The sequence below is a fragment of the Ovis aries genome, chromosome 1 (assembly GCF_016772045.2).
Source record: "Ovis aries strain OAR_USU_Benz2616 breed Rambouillet chromosome 1, ARS-UI_Ramb_v3.0, whole genome shotgun sequence".
Lineage (NCBI taxonomy): Eukaryota > Metazoa > Chordata > Mammalia > Artiodactyla > Bovidae > Ovis > Ovis aries.
Genome location: NC_056054.1, coordinates 9,981,943 through 10,000,426, shown reverse-complemented (window position 1 = coordinate 10,000,426; position 18,484 = coordinate 9,981,943). Strand labels below are relative to the sequence as shown.

Below are 18,484 nucleotides of genomic sequence, written 5' to 3'. Positions count from 1 at the left end.
GACGGAACTTAGTAGAACGGATAAAACATACGATGCAACTAAGGGGACGACAGAGGATGAGATGGCTGGATGGCATCACCGACTCGATGGATAAGAGTCTGAGTGAACTCCGGGAGATGGAGATGGGCAGGGAAGCTTGGCGTGCTGCGATTCATGCAGTCGCAAAGAGTCGGACACGACTGAGTGACTGAACTGAACTGAACTGAATATGCTGTCTATGAGAGATTCACTTGATATCCAAAGATACAAACAGGTTGAAAGTGAAAATATGAAAAAAATTATCTCATGCATTAGTAACCAAATGAGCTGTACTAATATCAGACAAAACAGACTTTAAATAAAAAATTTACAAGAGATTAAAAAAGGACATTGTATATTAATAAATGGTTTAATACAGCAAAATGATAGAACAATTATAAATTTTGCCACCAAATTACCATCAAAATATATGAGGAAGAAGCTGAAAGAACTGAAGGGAGAAATAGATAGTTCCACAATAATAGCTGAAGACGTCAATACTCCACTCTCAGTAGTAGATGGATCAACCAGATAGAAGCACAGAAACAGCTCTCTCGCCTCGGCGCTTCCAAGATGACCAAGAAAAGAAGGAACAATGGTCGCGCCAAAAAGGGCCTCGGCCACGTGCAGCCTATTCGCTGCACCAACTGTACCCATGCGTGCCCAAGGATAAGGCCACTAAGAAGTTCGTCATTCGGCACATCGTAGAGGCCGCAGCTGTCAGGGACATTTCTGAAGCGAGTGTTTTCGATGCCTACATGCCTCCCAAGCTGTATGTGAAACTACATTACTGCGTGAGTTGTGCCATTCACAGCAAGGTAGTCAGGAATCGCTCTCGGGAAGCCCGTAAGGACCGAACACCTCCACCCCGATTTAGACCTGCAGGTGCTGCCCGACGTCCTCCACCAAAGCCCATGTAAGGATCCAAGTCCTTAAAGACTGAAGAAATATTGGTTTCTCTGAAAAGACAGTAAAATGGAAATTATACTAAAAAAAAAATGTACAGAGACAGAAGACTTAAACACCACAATAAACCAAAATAATCTAATAGACATGTACAGAACACGCTCTATCAACAATAGCATACATACACTTCTCAAGTACTTATTGGCCATTTTTCAGGATAGACTGTATGTTAGGCCACAAATTGAGCTTCAATAGATTTTATTTTAAAGATTTTTTTTTGATGCGGACCATTTTTCAAGTATTTATTGAATTTATTACAATATTATTTCTGTCTTATGTTTTAGTTTTTTTGTCCATGAGGCATGTGGGATCCTAGCTCCCCTAGCAGGGACTGAACCCACACTCCCTGCTCTGGAAGGTCCCATTCCCATTGGACTGAAAAGGAAATCCCAAATTTCAACAGATTTTAAAAGATATCAAAAAAGTATCTCTCTGATCACAGCAGATGAGGTTAGAAATCAGTAACAAAAATAAAACTGGAAAATTCACACAGTTGTGGAGATTAAACAATTCTCTTTTTAAACAACAAATATCAAAGAAGAAATCACAAGGAAAATCAGAAAATTCTTAGAGGGAAGTGGTCAAGATGGTAGAATAGGAAGACCCTGAACTCACCTCCTCCCACAGACACACCAATTACAACTCCTTACAGAGCGACTATCTATGAGAATGACCTAAGGATTAGCAGAAAAAAAGTTGCACAACTAAAGACGTTAAAAAGGAACTGTCACAAGAGAGACAGGAGGTGGAGATGTGGGATAGTCAAGAGTCATGCATCCGGGTTGAAAATCCACAAATATAAACTGGGGCTCAGGTGTTTCTGAAAAGAATCCTCTTCCCTTTGTATCCATTTGCATCTACTGATTTACAGAAGGTCTTGATGAACCCCTGAAAATAAGTCATGAACTCTTTATGAATATATGTAATCATGACCCAAACAGAAGTCTGGTGATAAGAAAGGAGACCAGAAGCTACTAAGGGGGAACTCCTGAAGCACAGAAAAAGGAGTTGAGTACAAGAGCCAGCTCTAGCAGTAGATCCTAAGTAATGAAGAGAGTTCTGGTTCCAGGTACAAAATAGTGGCTGATACTGGAGGTAATTCTAGTCTAGCTGATTTGATGGTGGGTGTGCATCCCGGGAGACATGGGTAATAGAATTAAATTCAGTTCAGTTCAGTTCAGTTCAGTCGCTCAGTTGTGTCTGACTCTTTGCGACCCCATGAATCGCAGCATGCCAGGCCTCCCTGTCCATCACCAACTCCCAGAGTTCACTCAGACTCATGTCCATCGAGTCGGTGATACCATCCAGCCATCATCCTCCATCGTCCCCTTCTCCTGCCCCCAATCCTTCCCAGCATCAGAATTAGAAGAATCAAATCATTGATCTCTATAACAATGTGGGGCTCAGTCAAACTTGCTATAGCTCCCATCTTCTCTTCCACTGATAATTCATTAAGAGAGTTTTCTTTTCAAGGAGTGAAGACATGGAATTTTTGGCCTTGAGTACCATACAGGGTCCAAGTTTCATGGCCTTCGGGCTACAGCTGAATTCCAGCTCTACCAGCATGTAGCATGGCTGAGTTCCTGCTTCATTGGTTCCCAGAGCTGGTGGTGGTGATAACATCAATAGGAATGGAGTTTCAGCAGGAGTGTGACTCTCGTGGAATCATTAGGGCCCGAGGTTGTGGAGTCCCTGCCTGGATATCCATGGCGGTGAGGAGAAGAGTGACATAACTAACAGCTGAAGCAATTTCACCGCAGGACCTCTCCAACTGAGCGTAACATGGAAAAGCATTCTCTCCATTTCACAAGAGACAACGTTAACCTCAAAGATCAAGCCAAAGCAGCAGCATTTCAATTCCATTAACAATGACACTTAGTAATGAATGAGGTGCTGGTGCCAGTGTGGAGTGCAGCTTCCGCAAATGGTTGGATCCTGAGTGAGCAGGTTTCTGGCTTGGCTAGTCATGGCCTAAAGCTCCCACTTTTTGCTTGCTTTCAAAAGGTCTGGGGTGTTTTGGTTCTTTATTTTATTTTTTTCTCAGTCTTTTTTTTTTTTTTGAACGATAATTGGTTTACAGAATTTTGTTGCTTTCTGTCAAACCTCAACATGAATCAGCTGCAGATATACATATATCTGCTCTTTTTGGAACCTCCCTCCCATCTCCCACCCCATCCCACCCCTCTAGGTGGACACAGAACCCCTGTTTGAGTTTCCTGAATCATATAGCAAATTACTGTTGGCTTTCTATTTTACATATAGTAATGTAAGTTTCCATGTTACTCTTTCCATAGATCTCACCCTCTCCTCCCCTCTCCCCATGTCTGTAAGTCTATTTTCTATGTTTGTTTCTCCACTGCAGCCTTGTAAATAAATTCTTCAGTACCATTCTTCCAGATTCCGTATATATGTGTTGGAATACGATATTTAGCTTTCTCTTTCTGGGTCACTTCACTTTGTATAATAGCTTCTAGGTTCATCCACCTCATCAGAACCGACTCAAATGCCTTCCTTTTTATGGCTGAGTAATATCCCATTGCGTATCTGTACCACAACTTCTTTATCCATTCATCTGTTGATGGACATCTAGGTTGCTTTCATATTCTAGCTATTGTAAATAGTGCTGCAGTGAACAGTGGGATACATGTGTCTTTTTCAATTTTGGTTTCCTCAGGGCATATGCCTAGGAGTGGGATTGCTGGGTCATATGGTGGTTTTATTCCTAGTTTTTTAAGGAATCTCCATACCGTCTTCCATAGTGGTTGTATCAATTTACATTCCCACCAACAGTGCAAGAGCGTTCCCTCTTCTCCACACCCTTTCCAGCATTTATTGTTTGTAGACTTTTTGATGATGGCCATTCTGACCAGTGTGAGACTATAGCTCATTGTAGTTTTGATTTGTATTTCTCTAATGATGCTGATCATGTGTTTGTTAGCCATCTGTATGTCTTCTGTGGAGAAATATCTGTTTAGGTCTTTTCCCCATTTTTTGTTTGGGTTGTTTGTTTTTTCTGTCATTGAGTTGCATGAGCTGCTTGTATATTTTGGGAATTAATCCTTAGTCAGTTTTTTCATTTGCTATTATTTTCTCATATTCTGAGGGTTGTCTTTTCACTTTGCTTATAGTTTCCTTTGCTGTCTAAAAGCTTTTAAGTTTAATCAGGTCCCACTTGTTTATTTTGTTTTTATCTCCATTACTCTAGGAGGTGGGTCATAGAAGATCTTGCTTTGATTTATGTCAACGAGTGTTCTGCCTATGTTTTCCTCCAAGAGTTTTATAGTTTCTGGTCTTACATTTAGATCTTTAATCCATTTTGAGTTTATCTTTGTGTATGGTGTTAGGAAGTGTTCTAATTTCATTCTTTTACATGTAGCTGTCCAATTTTCCCAGCACCATTTATTGAAGAAGTTGTCTTTGCCTCATTGCACATTCTTGCCTCCTTTGTCCAAAATAAGGTACCCATAGGTGCATGGGTTTATTTCTGGGCTTTCTGTCTTGTTCCATTAGTCTAGATTTCTGTTTCTGTGCTAGTACCATACTGTCTTGATGACTGTAGTTTTGTAGTATAATCTGAATCAGGAAGGTTGATTCCTCTAGCTCCATTCTTCTTTCTCAAGACTGCTTTGGCTCTTCAGGATCTTTTGTGTTTCCAAATGAATTGTGAAATTTTTTGTTCTAGTTCCGTTGAAAGTGCCATTGGTAGTTTGATAGGGATCACATAGAATCTGTAGATTGCATTTGGTAGTAAAGTCATTTTCACAATGTTGATTCTTCCTACCCACCAGGAACATGGAATCTTTCTCCATCTATTTATGTCATCTTTGATTTCTTTCAGTAGTGTTTTATAATTTTCTGTGTACAGTTCTTTTGTCTTCTTAGGTAAATTTATTCCTAGATATTTAATTCTTTTTGTTGCAATGGTGAATGGGATTGATTCCTTAATTTCTCTTTCTGATTTTTCATTGTTAGTCCATAGAAATGTAAGTGATTTCTGTGTATTGATTTGGTATCCTGTAACTTTGCTAAACTCACTGATTAGCTCTAGTAATTTTCTGATACTACCTAAATAATACTATTATTATTTAAGGTTTTCTATGTACAGTATCATGTCATCTGCAAACAGTGAGAGCTTTACTTCTTCTTTTCTGATCTGGATTCCTTTTATTTCTTTTTCTTCTCTGATTGCTGTAGCTAGGACTTCCAGAACTATGTTGAATAATAGTGGTGAAAGTGGACACCCTTGTCTTGTTCCTGATCTTAGGGGAAATGCTTTCAGTTTTTCACACTGAGAATAATGTTTGCTGTAGGCTCATCATATATGGCTTTTACTATGTTGAGATAGTTTCTTCTATGTCTATTTTTTGAAGTGAAGTGAAGTGAAGTTGCTCAGTCGTGTCCGACTCTGCGACCCCGTGGACTGTAGCCCACCAGGCTCCTCTATCCATGGGATTCTCTAGGCAAGAATACTGGAGTGGGTTGCCATTTCCTTCTCCAGCGGATCTTCCCAACCCAGGGATCGAACCCAGGTCTCCTGCATTGCAGGCAGATGCTTTATCCTCTGAGCCACCAGGGAAGTTTAAATCATAAATGGGTGCTGAATCTTGTCAAAGACTTTTTCTGCATCTATTGAGATTATCATATGGTTTTATCTTTCAGTTTGTTAATATGGTGTATCACATTGATTGATTTGCATATATTGAAGAATCCTTGCATTCCTGGAATAAACCCAACTTGATCATGGTGTATGAGCTTTGTGATGTGCTGCTGAATTCTGTTTGCTAAAATTTTGTTGAGGATTTTTGCATCTATGTTCATCAGTGATATTGGTCTGTAGTTTTCTTTGTCTGATTTTGGTATCAGGGTGATGGTGGCCTCATAGAATGAGTTTGGAAGCGTTCCTTCCTCTGCAATTTTTTGAAAGAGTTTTAGAAGGATAGGCATTCAGTTCAGTTCAGTTCAGTTGCTCAGTCGTGTCTGACTCTTTGCGACCCCATGAATCGCAGCACACCAGGCCTCCCTGTCCATCACCAACTCCCGGAGTTCACTCAGATTCACGTCCATCGAGTCAGTGATGCCATCCAGCCATCTCATCCTCTGTCGTCCCTTTCTCCTCCTGTCCCCAATCCCTCCCAGCATCAGAGTCTTTTCCAATGAGTCAACTCTTCGCATGAGGTGGCCAAAGTACTGGAGTTTCAGCTATAGCATCATTCCCTCCAAAGAAATCCCAAGGCTGATCTCCTTCAGAATGGACTGGTTGGATCTCCTTGCAGTCCAAGGGACTCTCAAGGGTCTTCTCCAACACCACAGTTCAAACGCATCGATTCTTCGGCGCTCAGCCTTCTTCACAGGCCAACTCTCATATCCATACATGACTAATGGAAAAACCACGGCCTTGACTAGATGGACCTTAGTCGGCAAAGTAATGTCTCTGATTTTGAATATGCTATCTAGGTTGATCATAGCTTTCCTTCCAAGGAGTAAGTGTCTTTTAATTTCATGGCTGCAATCATCATCTGCAGTGATTTTGGAGCCCCCCAAAATAAAGTCTGACACTGTTTCCACTGTTTCCTCACCTATTTCCCATGAAGTGATGGGACCAGATGCATTAGCTCTTCTCTAAATGTTTGATAGAATTCTCCTGTGAAGCCATCTTGTTTGGGCTTTTGTTTTTTGGGGAGATTTTTGATCACAGCTTCAATTTCAGTGCCTGTAATTGGGTTGTTCATAATTTCTATTTCTTCCTGGTTCAGTCTTTTAGAAGATTGAACTTTTCTAAGAATCTGTCTATTTCTTCCAGATTATCCATTTTATTGTCAGATAGTAGTTCTTAATAGTCTCTTATAATCCTTTGTTATTTCTGTTGTAACCTCTCATTTTTCATTTCTAATTTTGTTGATTTTATTCTTCTCTCTTTTTTTCTTGGTGAGTCTGGCTAAAGGCTTGTCAATTTTGTTTATTTTCTCAAAGGAACAGCTTTTAGTTTTATTAATCTTTACTATTGTTTCACTTCTTTTTCATTTATTTCTGCTTGGATCTTTATTATTTCTTTCCTTCTACTAATTTTGGGGATTTTTTTGTTCTTTATCCAGTTGTTTTAGGTGTAAAGTTAGGTTGTCTATTCAATGTTTTTCTTATTTCTTGTGGTAGGATTGTATTGCTATAAACTTCCCTCTTAGAACTAACTGCTTTTGCTGCATCCCTCAGGTTTTGAGTTGTCATGTTTGCATTGTCACTTGTTTCTAGAATTGATTTCCCTTTTGATTTCTTCAGTAACCTGTTGGTTATTTAGTCACGCACTGTTTAATCTCCATGTGCTTGTGTTTCTCACAGTTTTTTTCTTGTAATTGATATCTAGTCTCATAGTGTATGGTTGGAGAAGATGCTTGATATAATTTCGATTTTCTTAAATTTACTGAGGTTTGATTTGTGACCCAAGATGCGGTCTATCCTGGAGAATGTTCCATGTGCAGTTGAGAAGAAGGTGTATTCTTCTGCATTTGGATGGAATGTTCGGAAGATATCAATGAGATCCAACTCATCTAATGTATCATTTAAGACTTGTGTTTCCTTATTAATTTCCTGTTTTGATGATCTGTCCATTGGTGTGAGTGGGATGTTAAAGTCTCCTACTATTATTGTGTTATTTCAATTTCTCCTTTTATGTCTGTTAGTGTTTGTTTTATGTATTGAGGTGCTTCTATGTTGGGTGCATAGATATTTATAATTGTTATGTCTTCTTGGATTGATTCCTTGATCGTTATATAGTGTTCTTCCTTATCTCTTATAATATTCTTTATTTTAAGGTCTATTTGTCTGATATGAAGATTGCTACTCCAGCTTTCTTTTGCTTCCTATTGCATGGAATATATTTTTCCATCTTCTCACGTTCAGTCTATATGTGTCTTGAGGTCTGAAGTGGGTTTCTTGTAGACAGCATATATATGGGTCTTGTTTTTGTATCCATTCGGCCAGTCTGTGTCTTTTGGTTGGAGCACTTATTCCATTAACATTTAAAGTAATTATTGATATATATGTTCCTATTGCCATTTTCTTACTTGTTTGGGGTTGATTTTGTAGATCTTTTTCCTTCTCTTGTATTTCTTGACTATATAAGTCCCTTTAACATTTGTTGTAAAGCTGGTTTGGTGGTACTGAATTCTCCTAAGTTTCGCTTGTCTGGAAAGCTTTTTATTTCTCCATCAATTTTGAATGAGATCCTTGCTGGGTACAGTAATATTGGTTGTAGATTTTTCCTTTTCAGTATTTTAAATATATCCTGCCATTCCCTTCTGGCCTGCAGAGTTTCTGCTGAAAGATCAGCTGTTAAGCATACGGGGTTTCCTTTGTATGCTGCTTGTTGCTTCTCCTTTGCTGCTTTTAATATTCTTTCTTTGTGTTTAGTCTTTGTTAGTTTGATTAGTATGTGTCTTGGCATATTTCTCCTTGGGTTTATCCCGTATGGGATTCTTTGTGCCTCTTGGGCTTAATTGACTATTTCCTTTTCCATGTTGGGGAAATTTTCAACTATAATCTCTTCCAAAAATTTCTCATACTCTTTCTTTTTCTCTTCTTCTCCTGGGACCCCTATAATTTGAATGTTGGTGTATTTGATATTGTCCCAGAGGTCTCTGAGATTATCCTCAGTTCTTTTGATTCTTATTTTATTCTGCTCTTCAGAAGTTATTTCCACTATTTTATCTTCCAGCTCACTGATTTGTTATTCTGCTTCAGATATTCTGCTATTGATTCCTTCTAGAGTATTTTTAATTTCAGTAATTGTGCTGTTTGTCTCTATAGGTTTATTCTTTAATTCTTCTAGGTCTTTGTTAATTGATTCTTGTGTTTTCTCCATTTTGTTTTCAAGGTTTTTGATCATCTTTACTATCATTATTCTGAATTATTTTTCAGATAGTTTGCCTATTTCCTCTTCATTTATCTGAACTTCTATGTTTCTAGTTTGTTCCTTCATTTGTGTAGTATTTCTCTGCCTTTTCATTATTTCTTTTTTTAACTTAATGTGTTTGAGGTCTCCTTTTCCCAGGCTTCAAAGTTGAATTATTTCTTCCTTTTGGTTTCTGCCCTCCTAAGTTTGGTCCAGTGGTTTGTGTAAGCTTATAGGGTGAGGTTTGTGCTGAGTTTTTGTTTGTTCATTTTTCCTCAGATGGGCAAGGCTTAGTGAGGTGGTAATCCTATCTGCTGATGATTGGGCTTGTATTTTTGTTTTGTTTGTTGTTTAGATGAGGTGTCCTGCACAGGGTGCTACTGGTGGTTGGGTGATGCTGGGTCTTGTATTCAAGTGGTTTCCCTTGCATGAGTTGTCACTATTTGATACCTCCTAAGGTTAGTTCTCTGTTAGTCTAGGGTCTTGGAGTCAGTGCTCCCACTCCAAAGGTTCAGGGCCTGATCTCTGATCAGGAACGAAGATTCCACAGGTGGTTTGTTATGGCATTAAGTGAAATTAAAACAAATATTCAAAAATGAGAAACCAAAGATGAACCCCAGACAAATGGCAGTTACAAAATCAGGCAAATAATAATTAAAATAATGGAATATACACATACACACACATATATATACACCCATGAGCAAAGTAAAAAAATCCAATAAAAATAAAGTACAGCAGATTGACCTGGTGAACAAAGGAAATAAAAAATTATATTTAACAGTTAAGAACAACACTAACTAAAGCACAAACTGGAAAACAAAACTAAAGGAAGGTGCCAAGTGGGGAATAAAGCAATGAAAACGAAACTAACAAATATGTTGGGAGGAAAGGAATGAAAGAAAAGAAAGAATAGATATGCAAAGTTAAATAGAGGTGATGAAGATTTATATACATTAAAATTAACTGCAAGGGGAAAAGAACAGTAGGGAAGACAAACAAAGGAATAAATATACAAAAATAGAATAGGTTTTAAAAATTAAAAATATAAAAAGGAGAAAAGTAAAAAAAAAAATGGAAGAAGAAAGGAAAAAGGGAAAAAAAAGGAAAACTCCGCAGAACTGCAAAAGCCCAATGTAGAGGCAGAGGTTTATAACAACAATCAAAAGTGTGACTGAATATATTCATATATGTATACAACTATAAGCAAAATCGAAACAGTCCAATAAAAATAAAGTACAATAGATTGACCCAGTGAACAAAGGAAACCAAACATTATATCTACCAGAACAAAACTAACTAAAGCACAAACTGGAAAACAAAACTAAAGCAAGATGCCAAGTGGGGAATAAAGCAATGAAAATGAAACTAACAAATATGTTGAGAGGAAAGGAAAGAAAGAAAAGAAAGAAAGAATAGATATTCAAACGTAAATAGAGGTAGATAAAGATTTATATACATTAAAGATTAACTGCAAGGGGAAAAGAACAGTAGGAAAAGCAAACAAAGAAATAAATGTAGAAAAAATAATAGGTTTAAAATATTAAAAATTAAAATTAAAAAAAGAGAAAAGAAAACTGCACAGAACTGCAAAAGCCCAACACAGAGGCAGAGGTTTATAACAACAAAAAAAATGTGACTGAGGAAAAAAAAAAGCTCAAAAGCTTAATTAGATTTCATAGTGCCGATAAAACGGACAACTACAAAAGAGGAGGGAAAAAAGGGGGAAAAAAAAGAAAAAAAATCCAAAAGAATCTATAGAACAAGTCAAAATCTAAGAATAATAAATGTTTTTCTTGAGTCACTGCTGTCAGAGTCCTTTAGCTCGCTGGGAGTCACAGCCCGACTCACCACGCTAGCATGCCCTCCAACACGATGCTGATCTCTGGACCTGCTGTGGGGGCAGCTCAGATTCTAATCTGGTACTGCTCCTGTTTGTTCTTGCCGCCAATGTCCATGGCTACCAGGACCAGTGTGCTTTCTTTTGTGGGAGCTCTCAATGACCTTTCCTATATTCCATTGACACAGAGTCTGCCTAGTTGATCATGTGGATTTAATCAGCAGCTTGTAGAGCTGGTGGGAAGGTTTGGGGTCTCCATCTTTAGCCACACTGCCCCTGTGTTTCAATAGTAGTTTTATTTCCATCTCTGCATGTGGGTCCTCCACTGGGGTTTGCTCCTGTGGCTGCCCTGGAGGACTTGGGTTTGCCCCTGTGAGGGCCAGGTGTGGAGGCGGTGCAGCTGCTTGGGTCGCAGGGGTTCTGGCAGCACCAGGTACTCAGGGGAGTTGGCGACTAGGGCAGCAGGAAATACAGTGCTCTAGAAGGGTATGGCAACCTGTACTGTCCAATACGCTCCAGTGTTCTTGCCTGGAGACCCCCTCCCTGACAGAGAAGGCTGGCAGGCCACAGTCTAGAGGGTCGCAGAGTTGGACATGACCGAAGTGACCCTGTGTGCATAGTTGCAAGACTTTTTGCCTGTGGCAGCTCTGCCCCAGTGACAGTTGAGTGTGAAGGTGGCACGGCTGCTTGGCTTGTGGGGATCCTGGCGGCGCCAGGTGTGCAGGGACACAGACTGCCTTTGCCACAGGAGTTATGGCCCTATCAGAGTCTTTTTTCCAGCCTCTTGTAGCTGGCGATCAGAAGGCCTCTTTGGCCAGTCTTTCTCTGTAGCTCCACCCATTCAGGCACTTAGAAGGCTCCCTTGCCTGAGGTCCTTCTCTGCTGACCGGCCCATCAAGCACTTAGAGGGGCCCCCCTGGCTGGGGTCCTACTCTGTAGATTGGAGCTTCAGGCACTTAAAGGCACCCCACCTTGGGTGGGGTCCTGCTCTGTAGTTCAGTGCATCAGGCGTTTGATGGGCCAGCCTCTCTATTGTTCAGGTGCCCATGGCATGTGAGGAGAGAGAGGCTATTATAATGGCTCCACCCGCTATGTGTGACTCAGCAGTATTGCCTTGCTTCTGTGGCTGCCCGGTTTTTCTCCATAGGCATTTCCCACCACAATCTCCTCCCTCACATCCCCTTGATCTGTCTGTCTGCAGTCAACAGCAGCCCTTGCCCTGGGATTGCTCCACAATCCCAGCTCCCAGCCTCTGCACCTTCCAGGGGACCTGCATCCCTGTCCGGGGTATGCATGACTGCAGCAAGGACTGTCTGATTCTGATTCCATTTAGGCTGCCAGCTAAAGTCAGCTGTTTCATTCTCAGCCTTAAAATGTTTCTCCTCTGACCCAGACAGTTGGCCCGATGTGGGGTTCGGACCCCTGCTTCAGGTCCCCCACCAGCAGGAGGCAGGTGCGGTCCTACTAACACTCCTGTTTTCCCCCCTAGTTCCTTTGTCCTACCGAGTTTTGCGTGGTTCTGTATATTCTTTTCCTCTGGTCAGGGACTCCTGTCCTCTCGCAGCTGGTGTTCTGCATGCACTTCTGTGTCTGAAGGTGTATTCCTGATGCATCTGTGGAGAGAGATGTACTCCATGTCCACCTACTCCTCTACCATCTTGGTCTCATGTTTTTTAAATGTTTTAATTAAAATAAAATTTTGGCTGCACTGGTTCTTTGTTGTGAGTGTTGGCTTAGTAGACCCCCAGCATGTGGGATCATAGTTCCCTGACCAGAGATGGAACTCACATCTCCTGCAACGGAAAGTGGATTCTTAGCATTGGACCACGGAGAAGTCCCAAGGTCTGGGTTTTAAGCTACCAAGATTTAGTAGTGAATGTCAATGGGAGATATTTGTATTCCTCTCCTGGCAAAGTCTGAGATTTCTGATTATCTTTGTGAGATTTTATATAAATGTGTGAGTGTGTATGTACATAAAATCTAGTCTATATCCACACGGTTGTTAAAGTGCTGTTTCTTAAAGCAGATCTGATCATGTTAGTTTCACCTAAATCAAAACCTCACTGACCCCACATTGCTTAGGTGTGTGACATCTCAGCTGGGCTCCTCAGGCCCTTTGTAATCTGACTTGGTTTATCATTAATCTTATTTCCTATCATCATGCCCACAGTCTAATCATCTTGAAATGGTACTGGGATTCACACTTTCATCAAGGATATTTATTTCAATTTTTCTACAACTCTTTGGGAAGTATTCTATTTCTATTCTTTTTTTTGACTTCTCTAGGAAATTTAACATATATACTTATCGAAGTCTGAAGTTAATAGATCCCTTTATCCTCCTCTCCCCAAATACAAGGGTCTTAGAAACTTTAATTCTCTTCTTTTCCTTCTTCTCCAGAGATATATACTGTTGTTGACATATGTTTTAATTCTATCTTTGAAAAACCCACCAACGTGTTCTATTACTGTTTTATACAGTCATACATTTTTTCATATGTATCTGCATATTGACTATTTTCTTTGTTCTTCATTACTTCTTGCATCCTAACCTTCCATCTGAGATCACTTTTACATGAAAAGATATTTTGTCTAAAGAACTTCCTTTTTATTTTTTATTGGAATATAATTGCTGTACAATGTTGTATTAGTTTCTGCTGTAAAACAAAGTGAATCAGCTGTATGTATACATACAGTCCCTCCCTTTTGAGCCTCCCTCCCACCCCACCCTCCCCATCCCACACCTCGGGGTCATCACGGAGCATCCAACTGAGCTCCCCGTATGGTACAGCAGCTTTCCGGTAGCTATCTGTTTTCCGCGTGATAGCGTATAGATGTCAGCGATACTCTCCCAGTTCGTCCCCCTCCCCCATGTGTGCATGTATCTGTACTCTATGTCTGCATCTCTATTCCTCCTATAATTTTCTTTAATAAAATCTGTTAATGGCAATCTTTCGATCTTTTTCTTCTCTGAAACATCTTTATTTCACCATGATCCTTGAAAAGTCTTTTTTAACTGGGCGTAGATTTCTAAGTTGACCGTTTTGTTTTCTCAGCGCATTGAACATACTGATCCATTGTCCTCTGGGTGTCTGTTGTTGCTTTGTGAGGTCAGTGGTTAGCTTGTCTATTTCTTCTCTGAAGACAACCTATCTTTTCTTTGGCTGCTTTAAAATCTTCTTTTTATCTCTGGTTTTACAGTTTTAATATGATGTTGTAGGTGTGCATTTATTTCTATTTGTTTACTTGAAATTTGTTGGGGATTTACATCTTGATGTATTTATCAGTTCTGGAAAATCATCAGCTTCCGTCTCACCATTTATTGCCTCTGCCCTGTTCTCCCCCTCTTTCGGGGGGCTTCTGATTAGAAGTATGCTAGGTCATCTCATGTTCCCTTCACATCCCTTAACCCTTCTTTCTCAGAGCTATATGATGCTTCCTGCATGTATTTTTTCAGCCCTATCTTTTTGTTTCACTTGTTCTGTTAGCACCTGCATCCACTTGGCTGTTAAACCCATTTATTGAGTTTCTAATTATAGCTATTACAGTTTTCATTCCTAGAAATTATATTTACTTCCTTTTCTTATCTGCTAGGTCATTCTTTAAAAATCCTTGCTCTTTGCTCATATTTCAAAATCACCTTTTATTTTTCAACGAATCTGAGACATACAGAATTGGATAAATCATTACCCTTGGTTCGTAGTCACTGGTATCATTGGACATAGACCTCTTATTTGAATATGTATGTATGTATAAAAGTGAAAGTGTTTGTCTTTCAGTTGTGTTCAGCTTTTTGCAACCCCATAAACTGTAGCCCGCCAGGCTCCTCTGTCCATGGAATTCTTCAGGCAAGAATACTGGAGTGGGTGGCCACTCCCTTCTCCATGGGATCTTCCTGACGCAGGGATTGAACCTGGGTCTCCCACACTGCAGGCAGATTCGTTCTTCTCTGACCCATCAGGGGAGTCCAATGTAGTGAATACCTGCAGTCCCACCATCCAACAACTAGGAGAGCTACCTGTCTGGTCCTCTTCATCTTATAACTGTGCTTCCCTCTTCCTAAATTTGTGATGATTATTCCCTTTCTTTTTTGTTTTTACAGTTTTTTAATCTATCTATGTGACCTAAATATATTGTTCAGTTTTAGTTGTTTTTGAACTTTATGAAAAAAAGCATATTGCAGTGTATATAATCTCCTGGGACTTAGAGAAAATTTGACACTATATTAACTAAGATTTACCCGTATTTCGGCATGCTCGTTATAATTCCATTGTGTGACTATTCCATGATTATTTTATCCATTTTTCTGTTACTGGGAATTTTGACTAGGCATTAATAGCTACTAACTAATTCATAGTCTTGCTATGAGTATTCTTATATCTATCTTTGTATAAACATGAGCAAGTTTCCACTGTGTATGTAAATAGAGGTGGAATGCTGAGTTGTAGTGAAAATAGGATTAGTAATAAGCCAGTGCACACCAGTAGAACTATTGGCTAGCATCCAGTCTGGTTGGCCAGGCATCTGTTTTATTTGGGCAGTACCCATGTGGTGTTGGTTGTTGATACTTCAGTATTATCCTTGAGGGTTTATGAAATAAACTTTGTAGCCAAATTATTTTAAAACCGTTGTTCAAATTTATACCTCCACACAAAATACAGGAGCTCTTCTTGATCTATATTCTCTCCAACATTTCAAATTGTCAGATATCTTCATTTTTGCCAATAAAATAGGTGTAAGTTAGTATCACAATACGGTCTTGATTTTCTGTTTACTAATAAGTTTGAGCATCTCTCTGAGTGTATACTGGCCATAGGCCTTTCCTCTGAGAATTCCCTACTCATGTATCTTGCTCATGTACCTTACTCTTGTACCATGTATTTTTCTATTTGATTATCTTTTTCTCATTCATTTGAAGAAATTCATATAAAGAAATTACAAAATCCTTGATGCCAATTCTTTTTAATTGAAATGTAGTTGATTTACAATGTTATGTTAATTTCTGTTATACAACAAAGTGACTCAGTTATACACATACATACACACACATACATACATGCATGCATATATATATATATATATTCTTTTTTATATTCTTTTCATTATGGTTATCCCAGGACATTGAATACTGTTCCTTGTGTTATATAGTAGGACCTTGTTGTCCATCCACTCTATACATAATAGTTTACTACTGCTAGCTCCAAGCTCCCAGTTCATCCCTTCCCCACCCTCCCTCTTGGCAACCACAAGTCTGTGCTCTATGAGTCTGCTTCTGCTTGGTAGACAGGTTCATTGTGTTATATTTTAGATTCCACGTATAAGTCATGCCATATGGTATTTTCTTTTTTCACTTACTTCACCTAGTATAGTAATCTCTAGTTGCATCCATTTTTCTGCAGATAGTATGATTTCATTCTTTTTTAAAGCTGAGCAGTACTTAATGGTATATTATGTATCTATTATATATGTATCTATTATATGTCCATTAGGCTGTATTCATGTCTTGTCTATGGGAATAGTGCTGCTATGAGCATAGGGGTGCATGTATCCTTTTGAATTATAATTTTGTCAAAATATATACCCAGGAATGGGATTGTTGGACCATATGGTAATTCTGTTTTCAGTTTTCTGAGGACTCCATATTGTCTTCCATAGTGAATGCACCAATTTACATTTCCACCAACAATGTAGGAGGGTTCCCTTTTCTCCAAACCCTCTCCAGTATTTGTTACTTGTAGACTTTTTAATGATGGCCATTCTGACTGGTGTGAGGTGGTACCTCATTGCAGTTTTGATTTGCATTTCTCTAGTACTGGTATTGAGGCTTGATGCCAATTCTTAGTCAGTTATGTATGTTACAAATGTCTCCTCATTTGTAGCTTGTCTTTTCATTTTCTTTAAGATAATTTATGAATAGAAGATTTTTAATATGGTCAAGTGTATCAGTCTTATCTTTCCTAGACAGTGTTTTTTGTTTGTCTTATTTAAGAAAATGTTCTTAATCCAAATTTGTGTGTGTGCTCTGTTGTGTCCAACTCTTTGTGACCCCAAGGACTACAGTCTGCCAGGCTGCTTTGTCCATGGGTTTATCCCAGCAAGAATACTGGAGTGGGTTGTCATTTCCTCCTCCAGGGGATCTCCCTGACCCAGGGATGAAACCTGCATCTCTTGCATCTCCTTCATTGGCAGGCGGATTCTTTACCACCAAGCCACCTGGGACTAATACAAGTTCAGAATAATATTTTCTTATACATCTACTTCTGCTTCATGGGCTCTGCTAAAGGCTTTGACTGTGAGGATCACAAAAAACTCTGGAAAATTCTTAAAGAGATGGGAGTACCAGACCACCCTACCCGTCTCCTAAAAAACCATAAGCTGGTCAAAAAGCAACAGTTAGACCCAAACATGGAACAATTGACTGATTCCAAATTGGGAAAGGAGTATGCCAAGGCTGTATATTGTCACTCTGTTTATTTAACTTATATGCAGAGTACATCATGCTAAATGCCAGGTTGGATGAATCACAAGCTGGAATCAAGATTGCCAGGAGAAATATCAACAGCCTCAGATATGCAGATGATGCCACTCTAATGGCAGAAAGTGAAGAGGAACTAAAGAGCCGCTTGTTTAGGGTGAAAGGAGAGTGAAAACTGGCTTGAAATGCAACATTAAAAAAACTAAGATCATGGCATTTGGTCCCATCATTTCATGGCAAATAGAAGGGGAAAAAGTGGAAAAATTGGCAGATTTTATTTTTAGGGGCTCTAAAATCACTGGAGGGGCTTCCCTCATAGCTCAGCTGGTAAAGAATCCACCTGCAATGTGGGAGACCTGGGTTCAATCTCTGGGTTGGGAAGATCCCCTGGAGAAGGGAAAGGCCACCCACTCCAGTATTCTGGCCTGGAGAATTTCATGGACTGTATAGTCCATGGGGTTGCAAAGAGTCGGACACAACTGAGCTTCTTTCACTTTCACTTTCAAAATCACTTGAAGACGGTGACTGCAGCCATGAAATTAAAAGACACTTGCTCCTTGGAAGGAAAGCTATGACAAACTTAGACAGTATATTGAAAAACAGAGACATCATTTTGCCAACAAAGATCCATATAGTCAAAGCTACGATTTTTCCAGTAGTCATGTACAGATGTGAGTTGGATCATAAAGAAGGCTGAGCATTGAAGAATTGATGATTTCAAATTGTTGGAGAAGACTCTTGAGAGTCCTTTGGACTGCAAGGAGATCAAACCAGTCAATCCTAAAGGAAATCAACCCTGAATATTCATTGGAAGGCCTGATGCTGAAGCTGAAGCTCCAACACTTTGGCCACCTGATGTGAAGAGCCGACTCATTGGTAAAGACCTTGATGCTGGGAAAGATTGGAAGCAAAAGGAGAAGGGACCAGCACAAGGGAGATGGTTAGGTAGCATCACTGACTCAGTGGCCATGAATCTGAGCAAACTCCAGGAGATAGTGAAGGACAGAGGCGCCTGGTGTGCAGCAAGCTGTCCATGAGGTTGAAGAGTCGGAAACGACGTAGTGACTGAACAACATATTTCTGTGATGGTTAACTTTATGTGTCTACATGACTGGGTCACAGGATATGCAGATATTTGGTTAAATATTATTTCTGGGTAAGTCTGTGAAGGTGTTTCTGGATGGGATTAACATTTGTAAAAAGCAGATTTCCCTCCTCAACCTAATTTACTGAAGCCTGAATAGAATAAAAAGGCTGAGTAAGAAAGAATTCTTTCTCTGCCTTACTGTCTTTGAGTTGAC

General features: G+C 39.5%; 1 pseudogene; it reads left to right on the top strand.

The window, feature by feature from the left end:
* Positions 1–566: 566 nt before the first annotated feature.
* LOC101108172 (small ribosomal subunit protein eS26-like) lies at positions 567–992 on the top strand (annotated as a pseudogene).
* Positions 993–18,484: the final 17,492 nt, after the last annotated feature.